Genomic DNA, 18,782 nt, shown 5'->3' on the forward strand with positions numbered 1-18,782 from the left:
ACCTAATCAGGTGAGTGCATAGTTACTTTCATCTTACACATAGATATGAAGTATTTTATATAAATGACGTGCTATGTGTGCATATTATCTGAGTACTTGTTGTCTATGTTGAATGAACGATTTTATACATGTTTTAAATGATTTAAACTATATATGTATTTTATATCTACGATAATATGTTGGGTAAAACATAGGTAGATGTAATAGATAGAATATGAGTCGGATGATGAGTTGAGAGATGTTATAGACCACGAGGTGAGGTGTAACATCCAGATTCCCAGGTATTATATTTTGTGCTTTTATTTTTGGGTGATGTGAGGAGACTCGGCGAGTTGGCGTCTAAACTCGTCGAGTATGGTCGTGAAGTCATATGCGAGTTCACAGCTGGACTCGGCGAGTTCACGAGTGGACTCGGCGAGTCCATGTTGTTTAATGAAACCCTAATTTTCAGGGTTTGGGACCTATTTAAACGCCCTTAGGGCCGTCATTTGCGGCCACCAACCCCCAGAGAGAAACCCTAAGAGATCAAGAGCGTTCGTGAGGAAGGAGAGGTCATTCTTGATCCTTTTGTGGGTATTTTTGCAAGAAGGAAGTGACCAAGGCAAGAGGAGGCTGAAGAAGGAGCGATTGTGGTGATTTCTGAGTTCTTAGAGACCATATTGAGGTATTTTGCTCGGATCTTCTTTACTTTTGATGTTGATTCTTAGTGTTAGGGTTTTCTAACCCTTTTAGAGGTTGAATAAGTAGAGCATTTGGTCCCTTCTCGAGTTTATGTCTTGGATCTAGACCCAAAGAGGTCCAGAGACCTTAACCATTGGAGCTTTATGAGTCATTTTGGGATCCATGAGCTTGGGATGTCATTTTTGGGGCTAAATCACCATTTTGGACCATTTAGATGTTATATGAGTGTCAAGGTCCGAACTTTACGTGATTATCATGCTTAGGAAGGCCAGATCTATGATTGTATGGAACAGATCTGACCTCAGGAGTTGTATTGAGTTTGTGCATGGCATGAACTCGCTGAGTCCGAAGAACAGACTCGGCGAGTAGTATGAAGGTTGCCCGTTAATCACTCAGTGAGTGGACTTGCCGAGTTGGGGGAATGACTCGGTGAGTCAGGGAGAGTCAGGGGTCTGAGTTCAAGTTGGAACTCGCCGAGTTGTTCTTGAGACTCGGCGAGTTGAGTCGGGGTGGCCCCGCGATTCATGCCAGGTGGAACTCGTTGAGTCAAGGGAAGTACTCGACGTGCCAAGAGAGGGTCTAAGAGATTCAGTGGACACGTGTAGACTCGCCGAGTCGCCCTAGTGCACTCGACGAGTCGGGTTAAAGTTTGACCGTTGACCTTGTTGACTTTTAGGGTTGAGCAGTTGTATTTATGAGAGTATTACTTTATGTGATTAGGCGGAGGCTAGATCACACTTCTTCCGAGTCAGATATTTACCGAGACACCGAGGTGAGTCTTCTCACTATACGTTACCTAGAGTGGTACTATGCGATGACCTGAGGGTCTTATGTGTTATGTATGAGATTATGTGTTATGTGATATTTGTATGTTGTATGATGATATAGACCGGACCGGAGGGTCCAACGAGCTATGACCGGAGCAGAGGGTCTAACGAGCTACGGGACCGGAGGGTCCCGCTGAGACACATCGACCGGATGGTCGTATTATAGCCTCGAGTGGCGTATGTGTCGTATGTGGTATTTTGGGGAACTCACTAAGCATTTATGCTTACAGTTGTTGTGTTATGTGTTTCAGGTACTAGTGATGAGCACGGGAAGGCGCCGGCATGATTCGTACACACACGCATTGGAGTTTTTGTTGAGATTCTGAGGAGATGTTTGTGATGATAACATTTGATACAATGTGTTTGACATTATTTTATGAATGAATGAATGTTTTAAAAATGAAAAATTGTTTTGAAAATTTACGTTGTTACAAGTTTGTATCAGAGCCTTGGTTTGAGGGATTTGGATGCATCTTCGGGCGTATCTGAACTCAAACTGGGTATTTGAGGAAAATTTTGATAATGAAGTAAAATTTTTGAAAAGAATAAAAAGAGTTTTGAGACAAACAAAGCAGAGCCGTGTGTACGATCAGCCAGCGCCCGAACGGTGAATCCCCAAAAGTACCCTTACATTATGTGATATGAGATATGTTATGTTACATTGTGCATGCTAGAGTAGGCTAGGTATACTTATTAGGACTAGAGTGGCCTGATTTGTGATGCCTTAGCCTAGGAGATTTCTGTTGCTGATATGCTTTGAGAGCGAGTAGATAGCAGTTAGGAGCTCATGAGAATAGAGTACTTGTAATCCAAGATCCAAGGAGGAGGACTTGGAGTGAATGCTGATGCGGTGTGGTCAGTAGTATTGAGCCCGTACTACTGGAGACACCGGATCAGTGGGCATTCCAAGTAAGAATCTTTTGGACAACGGAGGACAAGTAAGGTTGCGTCATCAAGTATGTGTATGCTCGATCGAGTATCTGATAATTTTCGTTGTATCTCATAGGCATCATGGTTGGGACTCGACACACACCTGAGAGCAGTGGTGTCAGCGACGAGGAGATCCGTCGATTGATTCATGAGGAGGTGGCTACTGCCATCCGGGATGAGATTCCTGAGATGTTTGGGGACATCAAGACCACGTTGATTGAGACTTTTGATGTGCGGTACGCAACGTTAACTGAGGCTGCTGCAGCTGCAGCTACTGCTGTTGTTGCTGCTGCCAGACCTCGGGGAGGTGACTCGTTGTTGTTCCGGGAGTTCAGCAATACGATGCCACCAGAGTTCGACGAGATGCAGGACCCGATTGCCACTATGAGGTGGATCTATGACATCGAGGGATGTTTCTATATGTGTTCTTGTCTAGAGCACTTGAGGGTTCGGTTCGCCTTGAACCAACTCCGCATGGGAGCGAAGGATTGGTGGAAGTTCGTGACGGCGTACTTCACTTTGGATGAGATTTCTGAGGTAACCTGGGAGAGGTTCACCGCTATGTTTAGAGAGGAGTATGTTCCCCCGGTGGAGAGGGAACGGTTGATTCAGGAGTTCTTGACCCTCAAGCAGGGTACTGATTTCGTGGCAGTGATCACCAGGAAGTTTCATGAGAGGGCGATGTTTTGCCCTGAGCAGGTGTCATCTGAGCAGGCACGTATGAGCCGCTATCTGAGTGTGCTGAGGAGAGATATTCGGGAGTTCGTGGCGAACTCGACTTACCGGACATTTGCTGAGCTCCAGGCAAATGCCCGGAAGAGGGAGATCGAGTTGGAGACTCAGGCCAGGGAGGAGGCCGAGTCACAGAGGGTGGATCGGCGGACGGCTCAGTCTCAGCCGGCAGCCAAGCGGGCTAGACCCGCTGATTCGAGATCTGGGGGCGCGAAGGGCCGCACTTATGGGAGGTGCGGTAGGAGCCACGAGGGGACGTGCAGGGCTGGAGTATGCTACAAGTGTGGGAAGGAGGGGCATATCGCGAGGGATTGCCCCAAGAGATTTTCGGTTTGCTTTCATTGCAACCAAACCGGCCATCGGAAGGCCGAGTGCCCGCAGCTTCTTTAGGATCAACGCAGGGATCTGCACCTGCTGTTAGGGCTACCGAGGTTCGGTCGGTGAAGGTCGAGTCTCGAAGGCTCGTGGGAGAGCATTTTAGTTGACCGCGGAGGAGGTCCGCGCAGCGCCCGATGTTGTGGCCGGTATGTATTCTCTTTTCATCTTTTATTTGAGTTGAGTTTTTATGCTTATATGATGATATGCGTAGGTACTTTTCTTGTGAGTTCTGTACCTGCATTAGTGTTATTTGACTCGGGTGAGAGTCGGTCGTTTGTTTCCGTAGCATTTAGTCAGCATATTAGTGTCCGTCGAGAGGCGTTGGATCGGCCTCTGCGAGTTTCCATAGCTGATGAGCGAGCAGTGTATGCTTCGGATGTGATTCGAGGATGTGTCCTGGAGATCTTCGGTGTGGAGTTTCCGATAGATTTGGTTCCGATCGCGATGGGGGACGTGTGCGTTATAGTGGGTATGGATTGGTTGAGTCGATATGGAGCTGTGATAGACTGCGAGCGTCAATTGGTGAAGATTCGAGACCCTAGTGGGGGAGTTCTTACGATGTACGGCAAGGGTACACGTACGGGGTCAGCATTTTGTTCGGCCGCCAGAGCAAGACAGAGTCTACAGCAGGGCTGTAGGGGATTTATGGCATATGTGATGGATGTGAGGGTTGATTCAGAGAGACCGAAGTCGGTTAATGAGGTTCCGATAGTGCGTGAGTTCCCGGATGTGTTTCCAGAGGAGTTGTCGAGTGTGCCTCCGGAGAGGCAGGTAGAGTTCGGTATTGAATTGGTTCCGGGAGCTGCGCCTATCGCCAAGGCGCCTTTTCGCCTTGCGCCTCCGGAGATGCAGGAGTTATCCTCGCAATTTCAGGAGCTGCTGGGGAAGGGGTTTATTCGGCCGAGCAGTTCGCCATGGGGAGCGCCTATTCTTTTTGTCAAGAAGAAGGATGGTTCACACCAGATGTGCATTGATTATCGAGAGTTGAACAAGCTAACGGTCAAGAACCGTTACCCATTGGCGAGGATCGATGATTTGTTCGATCAGTTGCAGGGAGCATCTTGGTTCTCCAAGATCAATTTGAGGACTGGTTATCATCAGGTGAGGGTGCGGGAGGAGGACGTCCAGAAGACAGCATTCCGGACTCGTTATGGGCATTACGAGTTCGTGGTGATGCCTTTCGGACTCACCAACGCACCGGTGGTGTTCATGGATCTCATGAACAGGGTGTGCAGACCGATGTTGGATCACTCAGTGATCGTGTTCATCGACGACATATTGGTGTATTCGAGATCCAAAGAGCAGCATGAGGAGCATTTGAGGGAGATCCTCGGAGTTTTGAGATCGGAGAGGCTTTATGCCAAGTTCTCCAAGTGTGAGTTCTGGCTGCGAGAGGTTCAATTTCTGGGGCACCTCGTTAACCAGACTGGGATATTGGTCGATCCGGCCAAGATTGAGGCGGTCATGAGGTGGGAGGTGCCGAGATCACCCACCGAGATCAGGAGTTTTCTGGGTTTGGCCGGCTATTATCAGAGATTTATTAAGGATTTCTCCAAGATCGCCGTGCCACTCACCAAGTTGACCCGGAAGGGTGTTGCGTTTTCTTGGGGTCCACAGCAGCAGACCTCGTTCGAGACACTTCGCCAGAAATTATGCGAAGCCCCAGTGTTAGCCCTTCCGGAAGGGATGGAAGATTTTGTGGTATACTGTGATGCATCGATATCCGGATTGGGAGCGGTGCTTATGCAGAGGGGGCACGTGATAGCATATGCATCGAGGCAGCTTAAGCCTCATGAGTCGAGATATCCCACTCATGATTTGGAGTTGGGAGCGGTAGTGTTTGCCCTCAAGATCTGGCGACATTATCTGTATGGGGTTCGGTATACGATATACACGGACCACAAGAGATTGAAGTATTTGATGGATCAACCCAACCTGAATATGCGCCAGAGGAGGTGGTTGGACGTGGTCAAGGATTATGATTGTGAGATCCTGTACCACCCGGGCAAGGCTAATGTTGTAGCCGATGCATTGAGCCGTAGGGCGGAGGGCGCCCCAATACGATATGTCTGTTTGAGATTGACGGTGATAACCCCGGTGTTGGATGCTATTCGTGGGGCCCAGGTTGAGGCTGTGAAGCCAGAAAGCCAGAAGAGAGAGCAAGTTGTCGGGCTAGTATCGGAATTAGTTACCGATAGCCGGGGGCTTATGACATTTTAGGGTCGGATATGGGTATCGTCCGTGGGTGGAATACATACCATTTTGATGGAAGAGGCTCATCGATTGAAATTCTCGATCCATCCCAGGGCCACTAAGATGTATTTGGACCTGAAAAAGGATTATTGGTGGCCCAGTATGAAGAGGGATGTCGCATGGTTTGTAGAGAGGTGCTTGACCTGTCGCAGGGTGAAGGCCGAGCACCAGCGTCCACATGGTAAGCTATAGCCATTAGAGATTCCCGAGTGGAAATGGGAACAGATTACCATGGATTTCATCACCAAATTGCCAAGGACCGCGAGGGGTGTCAATGCAATTTGGGTGATTGTGGATAGGTTGACGAAGAGTGCTCACTTCCTGGCCATCAGTGAGAGCTCTTCTGCGGAGAAGTTGGCAGAGATGTACGTGAGAGAGGTGGTATCGCGGCATGGAGTGTCGATCTCAATTGTCTCAGATTGAGATGCACGTTTCACTTCCAGATTCTGGAAGAAGTTTCATGAGGAATTGGGTACGAAACTGCATTTTAGTACCGCATACCACCCACAGACTAACGGGCAGAGTGAGCGGACGATTCAGACGCTCGAGGACATGCTCCGAGCATATGTGTTGGATTTCGGCGGAAGTTGGGACACGAATTTGCCCTTGGCGGAGTTTTCTTATAACAACAACCATCGTACGAGTATTGACATGCCGCCCTTTGAGCTGTTGTATGGGAGGAGGTGTCGAACCCCTATTTGCTGGGGAGAAGTAGGGCAACATGTGATGGGCAGCACCAGGATTGTGCTTAAGACGACAGAGCAGATCCAGCAGGTCAGACAAAGGTTGTTGACCACTCAAAGTCGCCAGAAGAGTTATGCGGACAGACGCCGGTCCGAGCTCGAGTTTCAGGTCGGCGACTTCGTGCTCCTGAAGGTCTCTCCTTGGAAAGGAGTGATCTGATTCAGGAAGAGGGGCAAGTTGGGGCCCTGATATATTGGTCCTTTCAGGTGATCACGAGGGTAGGCAGGGTAGCCTATCGTTTGGAGTTGCCTGTAGAGGTGGGTCAGATTCATGACACTTTCCATGTGTCGCAGTTGCGAAAGTGTATAGCCGACGAGTCGACAGTGGTGCCATTAGAAGATATTCAGGTGGATGCGATCCTGAATTATGTTAAGAGACCGGTGGCGATCAGGGATCGGAAGATCAAGATTTTGAGGAACAACGAAGTGCCACTGGTGCAGGTCCAGTGGCAACATCGGAAAGGGTAAGAGTTGACTTGGGAACCGGAGCGTGAGATGCGGGAGCAGCATCCGGAGTTGTTTGCAGAGTGAGACTTCGAGGGCGAAGTCTGATTCTAGTGGGGGAGAATTGTAACATCCGGATTCGCAGGTATTATATTTTGTGCTTTTATTTTTGGGTAATGTGAGGAGACTCGGCGAGTTGGCGTCTAAACTCGTCGAGTATGGTCGTGAAGTCGTATGCGAGTTCATAGCTGGACTCGGCGAGTTCACGAGTGGACTCGGTGCGTCCACGCTGTTTAATGAAACCCTAACTTTATGGGTTTGGGACCTACTTAAAAGCCCTTAGGGCCGTCATTTGCGGCCACCAACCCCCAGAGAGAAACTCTAAGAGATCTAGAGCGTTTGTGAGGAAGGAGAGGCCATTCTTGATCCTTTTGTGGGTATTTTTGCAAGAAGGAAGTGACCAAGGCAAGAGGAGGCTGAAGAAGGAGTGATTGTGGTGATTTCTGAGTTCTTAGAGACCATATTGAGGTATTTTGCTCGAATCTTCTTCAGTTTTGATGTTGATTCTTAGTGTTAGGGTTTTCTAACCCTTTTAGAGGTTGAATAAGTAGAGCATTTGGTCCCTTCTCGAGTTTATGTCTTGGATCTAGACCCAAAGAGGTCCAGAGACCTTAACCCTTGGAGCTTTATGAGTCATTTTGGGAGCCATGAGCTTCGGATGTCATTTTTGGGGCTAAATCACCATTTTGGACCATTTAGATATTATATGAGTGTCAAGGTCCGAACTTTACGTGATTATCATGCTTGGGAAGGCCAGATCTATGATTATATGGAACAGATCTGACCTTAGAAGTTGTATTGAGTTTGTGCATGGCATGAACTCGCCGAGTCCGAAGAACAGACTCGGCGAGTAGTATGAAGGTTGCCCGTTAATCACTCAGTGAGTGGACTTGCCGAGTTGGGGGAATGACTCGGTGAGTCAGGGAGAGTCAGGGGTCTGAGTTCAAGTTGGAACTCGCCGAGTTGTTCTTGAGACTCAGCGAGTTGAGTCAGGGTGGCCCCGCGATTCATGCCAGGTGGAACTCGTCGAGTCAAGGGAAGTACTCGACGTGCCAAGAGAGGGTCTAAGAGAGTAAGTGGACACGTGTAGACTCGCCGAGTTGCCCTAGTGCACTCGACGAGTTGGGTCAAAGTTTGACCGTTGACCTTGTTGACTTGTAGGGTTGAGCTGTTGTATTTATGAGAGTATTACTTTATGTGATTAGGCGGAGGCTAGATCACACTTCTTCCGAGTCAGATATTTACCGAGACACCGAGGTGAGTCTTCTTACTATACGTTACCTAGAGTGGTACTATGCGATGACCAGAGGGTCTTATGTGTTATGTATGAGATTATGTGCTATGTGATATTTGTATGTTGTATGATGATATAGACCGGACCGGAGGGTCCAACGAGCTATGACCGGAGCAGAGGGTCCAACGAGCTACGGGACTGGAGGGTCCCGCTGAGACACATCGACCGGAGGGTCGTATTATAGCCTCGAGTGGCGTATGTGTTGTATGTGGTATTTTGGGGAACTCGCTAAGCATTTATGCTTACAATTGTTGTGTTATGTGTTTCAGGTACTAGTGACGAGCGCGGGAAGACGTCGACATGATTCGTACACACACGCATTGGAGTTTTTGTTGAGATTCTGAGGAGATGTTTGTGATGATAACATTTGATACAATGTGTTTGACATTATTTTATGAATGAATGAATGTTTTAAAAATGAAAAATTGTTTTGAAAATTTACATTGTTACATGAGGGTGAGAGGTGGACAATGTGAGAAGCCTTTCCCAAATGATGGCCCCGTCATCTAGCAGAGTATAGATGACAACCACGGACTATTCTAGATAGTCCAGTGGAACAATAGCAGGCTCGCAACCTGTAGGTGTTGTGAACGATGTGTTCACCCAATGTACTCTAAACCCTGGTGATCATGTAGAATTGGTGCCTAAACCCTGGCGATCATGCAGACTTGATGCCTAAACCTTGGTGATCATGCAGACTTGATGCCTAAACCTGGCGATCATGCAGACACTATGCCTAAACCCTGGTGATCATGCAGACTTGATGCCTAAACCTTGGCGACTATGCAGACTTAGTGTCTGTTGTGTAAACCGTGGTAACGATGGACTCCGTGCCAATTCCTTAGGATGATCCTTAGGAATAAATGAATGAGGAATAGTTGATTTTTAGGGTAGATCCTTAAAAGTAAAGAAGATAATGGGGATGGGTAATTGGGTTGATTGTTTGATGATTAAACATAATAATTATATTATTGTGGGTTGAAAACCCTATGTACTCACCAGGTTTCCCAACCTGATCCACTTAAGCTTATGTGAATCACATGTCCGATACAAAGTTACATTACACTGAGAGATTAAGGAACTGTAGATCACTAGTGTAAATGAATGTAAGTTCTGTTTATGATTATGTTTCTGTATTGACAATGACATCCCAAATGTTTTAAAAATGAATAAAATACATTTCTTCGGAAATACTTTGATAACGTATTTATCATGTTTTACTGGGAACCAATTCCGCAACATTTTTATCAAAATAAGTACTCTGATTTTTATAAAGCATAAAAAAAATCGGTCTTTTCTGGCCGTGAAAATGGGGATGTCACAAGATGTGTACAATCAATCGGATCAAGAAAGTTTACCCCAAGATACCCACACTGTTATTTGCTTATGATGATTATGATAGCACTGCATGCTAGTTGTAGGCTATGGATCTTTAGGAGTTGCATGATAGAATTGTCTAATGTATGATGTCTGATAGCCTAGGAGAATTTCTTGTATGCTAGATGGATTTGACATCATTATAATGGTTGTTTAGTGTGTGCATCATAATTGTACATAACTAAGATGTTATAGCCTGAGAATGTTTGATATAGCCTTATTTCCTGTTCCTCGTCTGGTTGTGGACTTTGGGTAGAATCAAGTGTTCGACTGTCTATGGAATCTAGTGTTATATATGATTAGCATGCATGACGGTTACATGGTTAGTGGAAGTTCCATTGGTAGGTGTGGTGGTAGTAGGACAGCTTGAAGGAATTGTTAGTTACTCTCATGACAGTGGATATATTGTGTATGTGTATCTCGGATGTAAGGGACTACTGGTTAGGGATTGTGTGTAAGGATCTGCCTAATTTTATGGTGTCTTAGGGCCAATCAATTTCACTGCTTGAATGTTGCTTGATTTGTGATTTGTAGGACCCATATTGATGTGAATTAACTATTCAATGAATATGTTAAGTTACATGCTATAAAGTTTAAATAATTTTAGAATGATTGATTTGGCCTTATTGCTCAGCTCTCGTCTGAGTCTAACCGTTGTAGGGTTGGGTCTATTAGTTGAAAGATTATTTAAGTTTTGTTGCATGGAATTGTATTCATGAAATAGTTAGCTGACATTAATAAGTGGTTTTCAGCAGCTGATGGCAGGGTGAGATGAGGATCCTAGGAGAGCCTAGGAAGTGATTTAGTGCAGGAGCTACATTGTTTAGCGGACATTGGGAGTATTACTATAAGTAGGTGACTTAAAGGACTTGTAATGATTCTTCAGGGAAGTATGGATAAGTGTGAAAGGTATTATTAGGATCGTACTACTGGAAGAACATGATCCATAATCGAATCGCGGGAGGTCACGTGGATTCTAAGGAGTTGTTTGAGGGTAGATGACATGGTTTGATACCGTGATTCGTGACGGTGTTTCCATAATTGTCAATCTTTTGGTTATGGTTGTTCAGGATGAGGATGAGTCTGGTGATTTTTTGGGCCTTAGTGGCCATTTCATTTTGGGTTTAAACGGTGTATACTTAGGTGAGTTAGTTGATTTTGAGGTCTCGATGGCCTTACTCAAAGTAGTGCTAGTTGAGTTGCGGGACTCAAGAAGGAAGCGGGTGTCGTGATCGGCTTGAGGATTGCTGTCGGAGGCTGAGTGTTTGGCAGATGGATTGGAATGTCACTATCTATGGTAAGGGTTATGTCCTTCCATTTTTTCATGTTCATAGGAAAGAGTGAGCAGGCATGTAACTTTCAAAGTTGGGATGTAAACCAAGCATGGGGCTAGATGGTTGTGGTTTTTGGCGTAAGTATGACAGTGTGGGAATGAAGAGGATTCTTGTAGTATGGTTTCCTTGAGACGAGGTCAAGGGTCTTTGTTTGGATGTAGGCAAGTTAGGTGCTAGTTGATGGTTGGGGATTTGTGGACGGGGTAAGTGGTAATCCATTCATTTCTAGATGGGGAATCCGTGCTATGAATGGACTGTCGAAATTATTTCTTCTGCATCTGCATGGTATTCTTGTTTTTAGAGGCGATTATGATTGGAATTTTCTAAGGTCTTCATCTAAGATTCAGAATCTCTTTCAGTTTTATTGGTCGTTTATGGAAGATCATCTTGCACTATGTCATATATTTCAAGAGTCAGGGATGATATGTACATGGTTGAGCTGATTTGAGATATGGTTTGTTTGCAACGCCAGCTGGTGGTAGTTCGAACCCTAAGTGGGGGAGAAATAGGTGTTTTGTTGGGAGGAACATCGATATGTATAGGTTATGGTATCGAAAGAATGGTTCATAGGGATTTACGGTTTGGGTATGCAAGACTTTGGTTCAATATTTGGTCAAGTCGAGGGTGTATAGCAAATTGCTATCAGATGTATGTGCTCAGGAAATGTACGAGTCATCTCGTGGCAAGAAGTTGTTGGACATGGAGCTCGTTGTAGCCACTGGTTCGTTCGTGATGTCGGTGAATAGATAAAGAGGCATTTGGGCCGCTCTGATTGAGTATCGATTGTGGAGGGATTCGTCAGCTCGTTGTATAGATTGGTTTCTATAGTCTAGTGTAACATCCAAAAAAATATCAAGATAAAATTGTCATTTTTAAAATCCAACCAAAAGCCATTATTGTTTATAAAACATTGTTTTCAAAGATAATGGTCACATATCAGAGTATCCCAAAATCAAATTTCATAAAATCAGAACAATGTGAACGATCTCTCAGTCCACTGTGGTCTTGAAGGCTAAGGCTGAGAAGGCTGAGCTAGCCTTAAAGGAGCATGAGAAGGTGTGGGAAGCCACCAATGAAGATCTCCTAAGGAGGGTGGAGCTGTTGAGTAAATTTAAGGCTAAGAAAGAGGAGCAACATGCTGTAGAGATCACAAAGGTGATTGTTGAGGTGAAAGATAGCGTTGTTGTGGTCGTTTGGGAAGCTGAAATCAAACTCACAGAGGACGTGGCCAACGCAATATACTAGAATGTTGCTGGCTGGCATGATGTCCTAGCTAAATTAATTGGTGAGCTTGTTAACACTAGTTTGGATCATACAGGGAAGTCGAAGGTAGGAGTAGAGGAGGAAGAAGCAGAGAAGGTTCTAGGTGGTGGTGATCAAACCATGGTTTAGGTTTGATTAGTTAAAAAAGTAGTATTTTGGGTCTATAAAACAATAAATTTTTTTCTTTTTTGGTGGGGTTGATGGGAAACCCTTTTTATTTTATGCCATGGTTGTTTATATCTTCTTGCTTGGTTGATGTGGTTGTAGTAGTAGATCTTCTGATGATCCCTGAATGATTAGGATCCTAAATAGTTCAGGTTTTACAACAACTCTTGGGATCTTAATAATCTGAAATAGTCAGTCATTTGCTTAGGACTTTAAAACAGTAAGGATCGATAGAAAGATAAAACTTTAGTTATAACATAGAAAGATAGTTTTTAAGAAATAAGGATAGATAGAACCTGATGATCCTTAGTTTTAGTTTTGATCTTGGAGCTTGTAAAGAGAAGGAGCCCTCTCAAGATAATCCAACTTAGGAATTTGCTAGGGAAAATCCCTATTTAGCTTCTGCTGGAAAAATCCAACATTAGGAAATATAGGGGAAAATCCCAACTTAGAAAAGTAAATGGGGAGGATCCCAACTTAGAAAATAATTGGGGAAGATCCCAATTAGAAACTCATTTAAGAAGATCCCAACTAAAGAAATTCATCGGGAATATGTTAACTTAAGAAATTCACTGGGGAAGATCCCAACTTAAGAAATTCATTGTGGAAGATCCCAACTTTAGAAATTCATTGGGGAAGTTCCCAACGAAAGAAATTCGCAATGGAAGATCCCAACATAAGATAACATGTCAATGTTATAAACCGTAGATTATTCGTTAGGATCTTAGCATATGTTCAAAAATAAGAGGGTTGCAAGTCACTAAGCATGAAATGATCCCCTTACTCACATCCCATAGTAAGAGATCGTGTGTTCAAGCGAGGTGTAGAAATCTAAACTCGTGAGAAAGAGGTTACTAACTCTTTAAACCTTAGAAGGGATTACATACCCTTAGTCGGAGGAGAGATGAACATTCTCTATTCATAGAGGCTAGTATTTTGGTCGAAAATTAATCAAGCAATATTCAACCAATGTGTATAAGAGGTTGTGGTGTTTGAGGCAATACAAATTCCGAATTATAATCAAAGTGAGACAAGTGAATAACAAGGAACCCTTTGATCCTTTATAGGATCTCCGACATAAAACCTTGGTAGGTGATAATGATCACATGCCTTGTTGTTTTTATTGATTTCAATATGAGATTATAGAGATGATGAAGATGCTACTCCAGTACCTGTAATCAAAGTGACCAATCAATCAACTGCCTCTGAAGATTCAGAGGACGAAGAAGTTGAAAATATTGATACCGAAGAGGAACCAAGGATAGTAACTCAATCATCGGTTCAGGGGGGAACCATCATCGATACCGGGGGAACCGTCATCAGTTCAGGGGAACCTTCATATTCAGCTGCAGATTCAATCCCAATAGTCCAAGACTCATCTGCGGGATGCTCACAAATAAAGGGGGAACAATCCTTGTCAGATAGACCTGAAGACTGCTCTGAACTGATTTCCCCATCTTTGTTATTCTCTTATTCATGGTATCGAGCTTGGAAATAACTAAAACAAGGATATCTTGGCCTACATCTACACTTACCTTTCCTCTTGTGACATCCTCCCTTGGATTGTAGTATTCTCTTGAATGCTTGGTAAGTACTTCAATTAGGGCCTTGTTGGTAGCCGGATCCTTTTTTGTCATGGCCCTTGGGAATCAAGAAGTTGTTGTGTGCTCACATTTATTCCATCATAAAAAGTGGTGATTTCTTGTTGCACATTCAATTCATGTTGAGGAAAATTTCGGAACATTCCCTTGTAACGTTCCCATTCTTCTTATAATGAATCCCGATCATTTTATTGGAAATTTGCGATGTTCTTATTTAATTTAGATACCTTTGATGGTGGACTAAATTGTTGAATGAATTGCTTCTTCAAGTTCTTCCATGTCGTTATGGCTCCTGGTGGAAGTGACTTCAGCCAATCCTTTGTCGCATATTTTAGTGTGACTATAATCATTCTTAACATGAACGCTTCTTCGATAACATTAGGAAAATTAAAATAGTTGGCTATTTCCAACACCTCATCAATGTGTTTATATGCGTCCTCATGGTTCTTCCCGAAGAATGGTATATCCTTGAGTATGCAAGGATGTGTCCCTTAAGCTCAAAATTCAAGGCACCTGGAATTTCGGGTGGTACTAGACCCGACCTATTATCATCATGCATACGCCGATTGTATGCTTCCATTGTCATGGTCATTATGTCCCCCATTGTATTGTTGGGTTCGCTTTTCTCATCCTCGTCTAAGTCACTCTAGGTTTCTGGATCGTAACCTGTCCCTTTCTTGTCTAGAGTCTTTTCGAGCGTTGATACATTCTCGACTATGAAACTACTACTCGATTTGCCTTTATTTTTGTCCCTTTTCTTGTGGAATTCGGATTCATGATCGTCGAAGGGTGGCACAATTTTAAATAATGATCCCCTTGTCATGTACTATTGAAACAAAATAAAGAAAGACATGTAAAATGAATAAAAAAAGTATTAAACAAACATCTAAGACCTTGGTTTCGACGTTGTGGCAATATAATGGTCACACCGTGTAAACTGGAATTTCAAAAATTGAAAACTATTAGAAAAATAAGTTTTTGCGGATTCAACTTCACAAAAAGGATCGACTAACTAATAGCAATTAAAATTTAACTAAAATAATTGTTCCTTAACGACGACGCCAAAAACTTGATGTGTTTTATATATAATTACTTAAAAGCTTTAAATTTATATCCTAATTATTCAACTTAGCTAAAACACAATAGGCAGTGTAAATAGTTGCATAATAGTAAAGTAGAGTAAGTAAGATTAGAACATAGGGAACGAAATTCTAATCAAGAAAATAATGAGACTAATTAAACTAAAAGATACAAACTTTAAAAGGGGTTTTTATCTGATTTTGCAAGTTCAGAAAAACTTGATTTAATTAATCAACTAAAATTACTTCAAACTAAGCAGACAATTAAAAAACGAGATTTGATCAGGAATTAAAAGATATTTCCATTTAGCTTTGAAGCGCCCTTTCTCCTTTGGTTAATTTCAAACAATGGATTAATATATGTTGGATACCAAATTTAAATCCACTAATTATCATGATCAGACTAACTAGCATATATCGAGTCATGAAACTTAACCATAATGATCATGCAAATTAAGAACACTAAATTGATTTTTAAGATCCATTCGGGCTATACATGAACAAATCTAAGAATTATCTATCCATGATCAAGATTAGACAATCAAGCAATTATTATGATCAAATAATGCTCTATAACACAATTAAGCAACTAACTTTACCACTTACACTAGGGTATGATCAACCTCTAGCTCTAGCAATTTAATGATCATAAACAACTAGGTAAACAAGTTCATGCAATCAACGACCATATAACTTCACAAAACTTGAGGAAAAGTAATAAAGATAGAAACTTTTAACATGCTAAGATGATGATCTATCAAACACAAGCTAAATCCAACTTCATTAATCCATAAAAAGAAAAAATTAACACATAATATTAAGGTTCATCTATTCTAAACGAAAGTAAAGGGTTATTAGCCCATGATTACAGCGGAAAAACACTTAATCAAAGAGTAAGCTAGATTAGACAAGATAAAACTTATTCAAACCGGATGATTAGTTGTAAATCTTTACTCCAATCTCTCTAATACTCTCTCTCCAATCGGAATCTGGTCTCCAAGGGTTTCTTAAAGGGCTTTGATTGCTTTTTCTCAAGATCCCAGTAGCTCTATATGGATGCATGCCAAAAATATGACCTAAAAACTTATATTTATACTTTCCAAATTATCACTTCCATGTCGTGGCTAGATAGTTGCCATGCCATGGAATCCATTCAAAACGCGTATGTCACAAGTCATCATTAATTATGTCGAGAACCTTCTATAATTCAACGACGTGGACCGAGAACTTACCACACCATGGAATCTTCATTATACACACCTCTTTATTTTTTATCATGCTTAATCCTTCAAGTTTCCAGCTCCTTCCAGATTTGGTCCTTTTCTTTGATATTGTCCTACTTTGGCTACAAAAAAAAAATGTATGCTTATAAGTACCCAAAATCTTTATATTTAACCAAAATAAAGCTAAATTACATTGAACTGTGACAACCCGTAATTCTATCTTGTAAAATTCAAACTTAGTCAACGAAAGTCATACATATCAATCAAAGGTCAAACTTATTTCTTTTATTATCTTAATATAGTTAGGGTAATGAATTTACAGGTGTATAAACCTAGCATTATTAGGTGTTGTGTGTTTTGGAGGGAAAGCATTTAGGACCGAGGACCTTCGCTTGAGCCGTAAACTTTCGGACCACAAACGAGCCTTCACATCCGTAAATGTCCCTCGTTCTCGGCCGTGAACTCCTTCTGTAACGCCCGCAGATTCGGGCTAGTCAATTTAGAGACAATGAGCGTCAAAAATGACATTTTTGATATAATATTATTTATAAAAAATAATCTTGACCAGGTTATAGTATATGTTACAAGGGTTCCGTACATATAAAGAACGCTGAAATCTGAGTTATAACAAACAAGTTATGACCCGTCGAAGTTTTACGGCTAAGCCGGCACGACATCGGGAATCGTAAAAAGTGAATTTACGATAAAATAATTTTTAGCCTTAGCGATCTAAAGGAAAGTAGTAGTATATGCTAAACCAAGAGTGTGCATAAAAAGAACGTCCAAATCTGACTTCGTATGAAGAAATTATGATTTTTCTAAGATTTACCATAACAGTGCACAACCCGAAATTTGAATTTTAGATCGGTCGATTTTTAGCCAAAATAATTTAAACGAGAAATGAAGATATCTTTAATAGGATTTAAGCGATAAAAATACAGTAAAAAACGAAGCTCATATGCGAAAGATATGGACGAAGCTTAGTCCTTACTCTTCGAGTACGGCGAATTCGATACAATTTTGTAAATCTGAGATAAAGTGAGAATTAGCCGACAGGATCTAAATAAAAGTTGTAGTACTCGTAAATACCAATGCGTGGATGTAAATAACGTCGATAATAGAGCTCGTATGCGAAAGATGTGGACGAAACTTAGTCCTTGCTCTTCGAACGCGATAAATTCGATACAGTTTTGCAAATCGAAGATAGAATGAGAATTAGCTGATGAGGTGTAAATGAAAGTTGTAGTACTCGTAAATATCAACGCGTGGATATAAAGAACGTAGAAAACGGAGCTCGTACGCGGAAGATATGGACAAATCTTAGGGGCTACTCTACGATAAAATCCCTATAAATAAAGGATGAATCCTTCATAATTTCTTCACACCATAACCTTTCTTTCTCTCTCTAACTTCTCTCTAGCCCCCTTAAACCCCTCCCAAGTCTAGGGAACCTCCTTAGCACGAGAAGGAAGCCCCAGAGCGCCTGACGGCTCCAAGAAGAAAAGTTTTCGGCTCGGAAACGCTGCTCTAGCGAAGTCCGATTTTTAATAAAAAACCGTTGTAAGTGAGCTACGCCTACACTATTTCTAATATAGCTTTTATTTAAATATAGTAATGTTATTAGGACCTTATTATAATTATTTGGGCTATTATTATGAGTTATATAAGTGTCGTTATAATATCTTTTTAACCACTCGCGATACGGGGAATTTGGTTTAAAGGGTCGCATAGGGTTGTTGGATTTCAGAAGTGTTATATGCCAAAATGGTCCTGCCCTCCGGTGTTTTATGTCTGGCCCCTGTTTGTACATAGTGGGTGAAGAGTATTGTTTAACGCTTATATAACAGTAATAATAGCTAGACTATTTATTAGTCTCAATGAATAATAAACTAAACCTTAGCGATAATAATGTTAGGTTTCGTCGAAGGAAAATAGAATCGTTAAAAGCAAAGCGCTGCCTGAGTTTGGAATCATCACTTTAACAAGTGAGTGCATAGTTACTTTCATCTTAAACATAGATATGAAGTATTTTATATATATATATATATTACGTGTTGTGTGTATACTGTCTGAATACTTGATGTCTATGCTGGATGAAACGTTTTATACATGTTCTTAAATGATCTAAATTGTATATGTATTTTAAATCTACAAAATGTGTTGGGTAAAACATGGGTAGATTAGAGGTGAGATAAATGATGAGCGATGAAAGATGAGATAAATGATGAGCGATGAAAGATGATATGAATGATGAGCGATGATATATGAGTGATAAAATATGGTGCAAAGCGATGAACTAAGCGATGAGCCAAAACGATGAGCCAAAGCGATGAGCCAAAATGATGAGCCAAAACGATGAGCCAAACGATGACCCAAGCGATGGCCCCATCATTTAGCA

At 42.2% G+C, this 18,782-nt stretch overlaps 1 non-coding gene across 1 annotated transcript; it reads left to right on the forward strand.

Annotated features, from left to right (window-relative positions):
• The first annotated feature begins 14,196 nt into the window (after positions 1 to 14,196).
• On the forward strand, positions 14,197 to 14,303 carry LOC145096421 (small nucleolar RNA R71). The gene has a single exon (XR_013703829.1). It is a non-coding gene; the product is annotated as a small nucleolar RNA R71 (small nucleolar RNA).
• The last annotated feature ends 4,479 nt before the right edge of the window (positions 14,304 to 18,782 follow it).

Source organism: Lactuca serriola, chromosome 3 (assembly GCF_051521515.1).
Source record: "Lactuca serriola cultivar US96UC23 chromosome 3, Lser_US96UC23_V15, whole genome shotgun sequence".
Taxonomy (NCBI): Eukaryota; Viridiplantae; Streptophyta; class Magnoliopsida; order Asterales; family Asteraceae; genus Lactuca; species Lactuca serriola.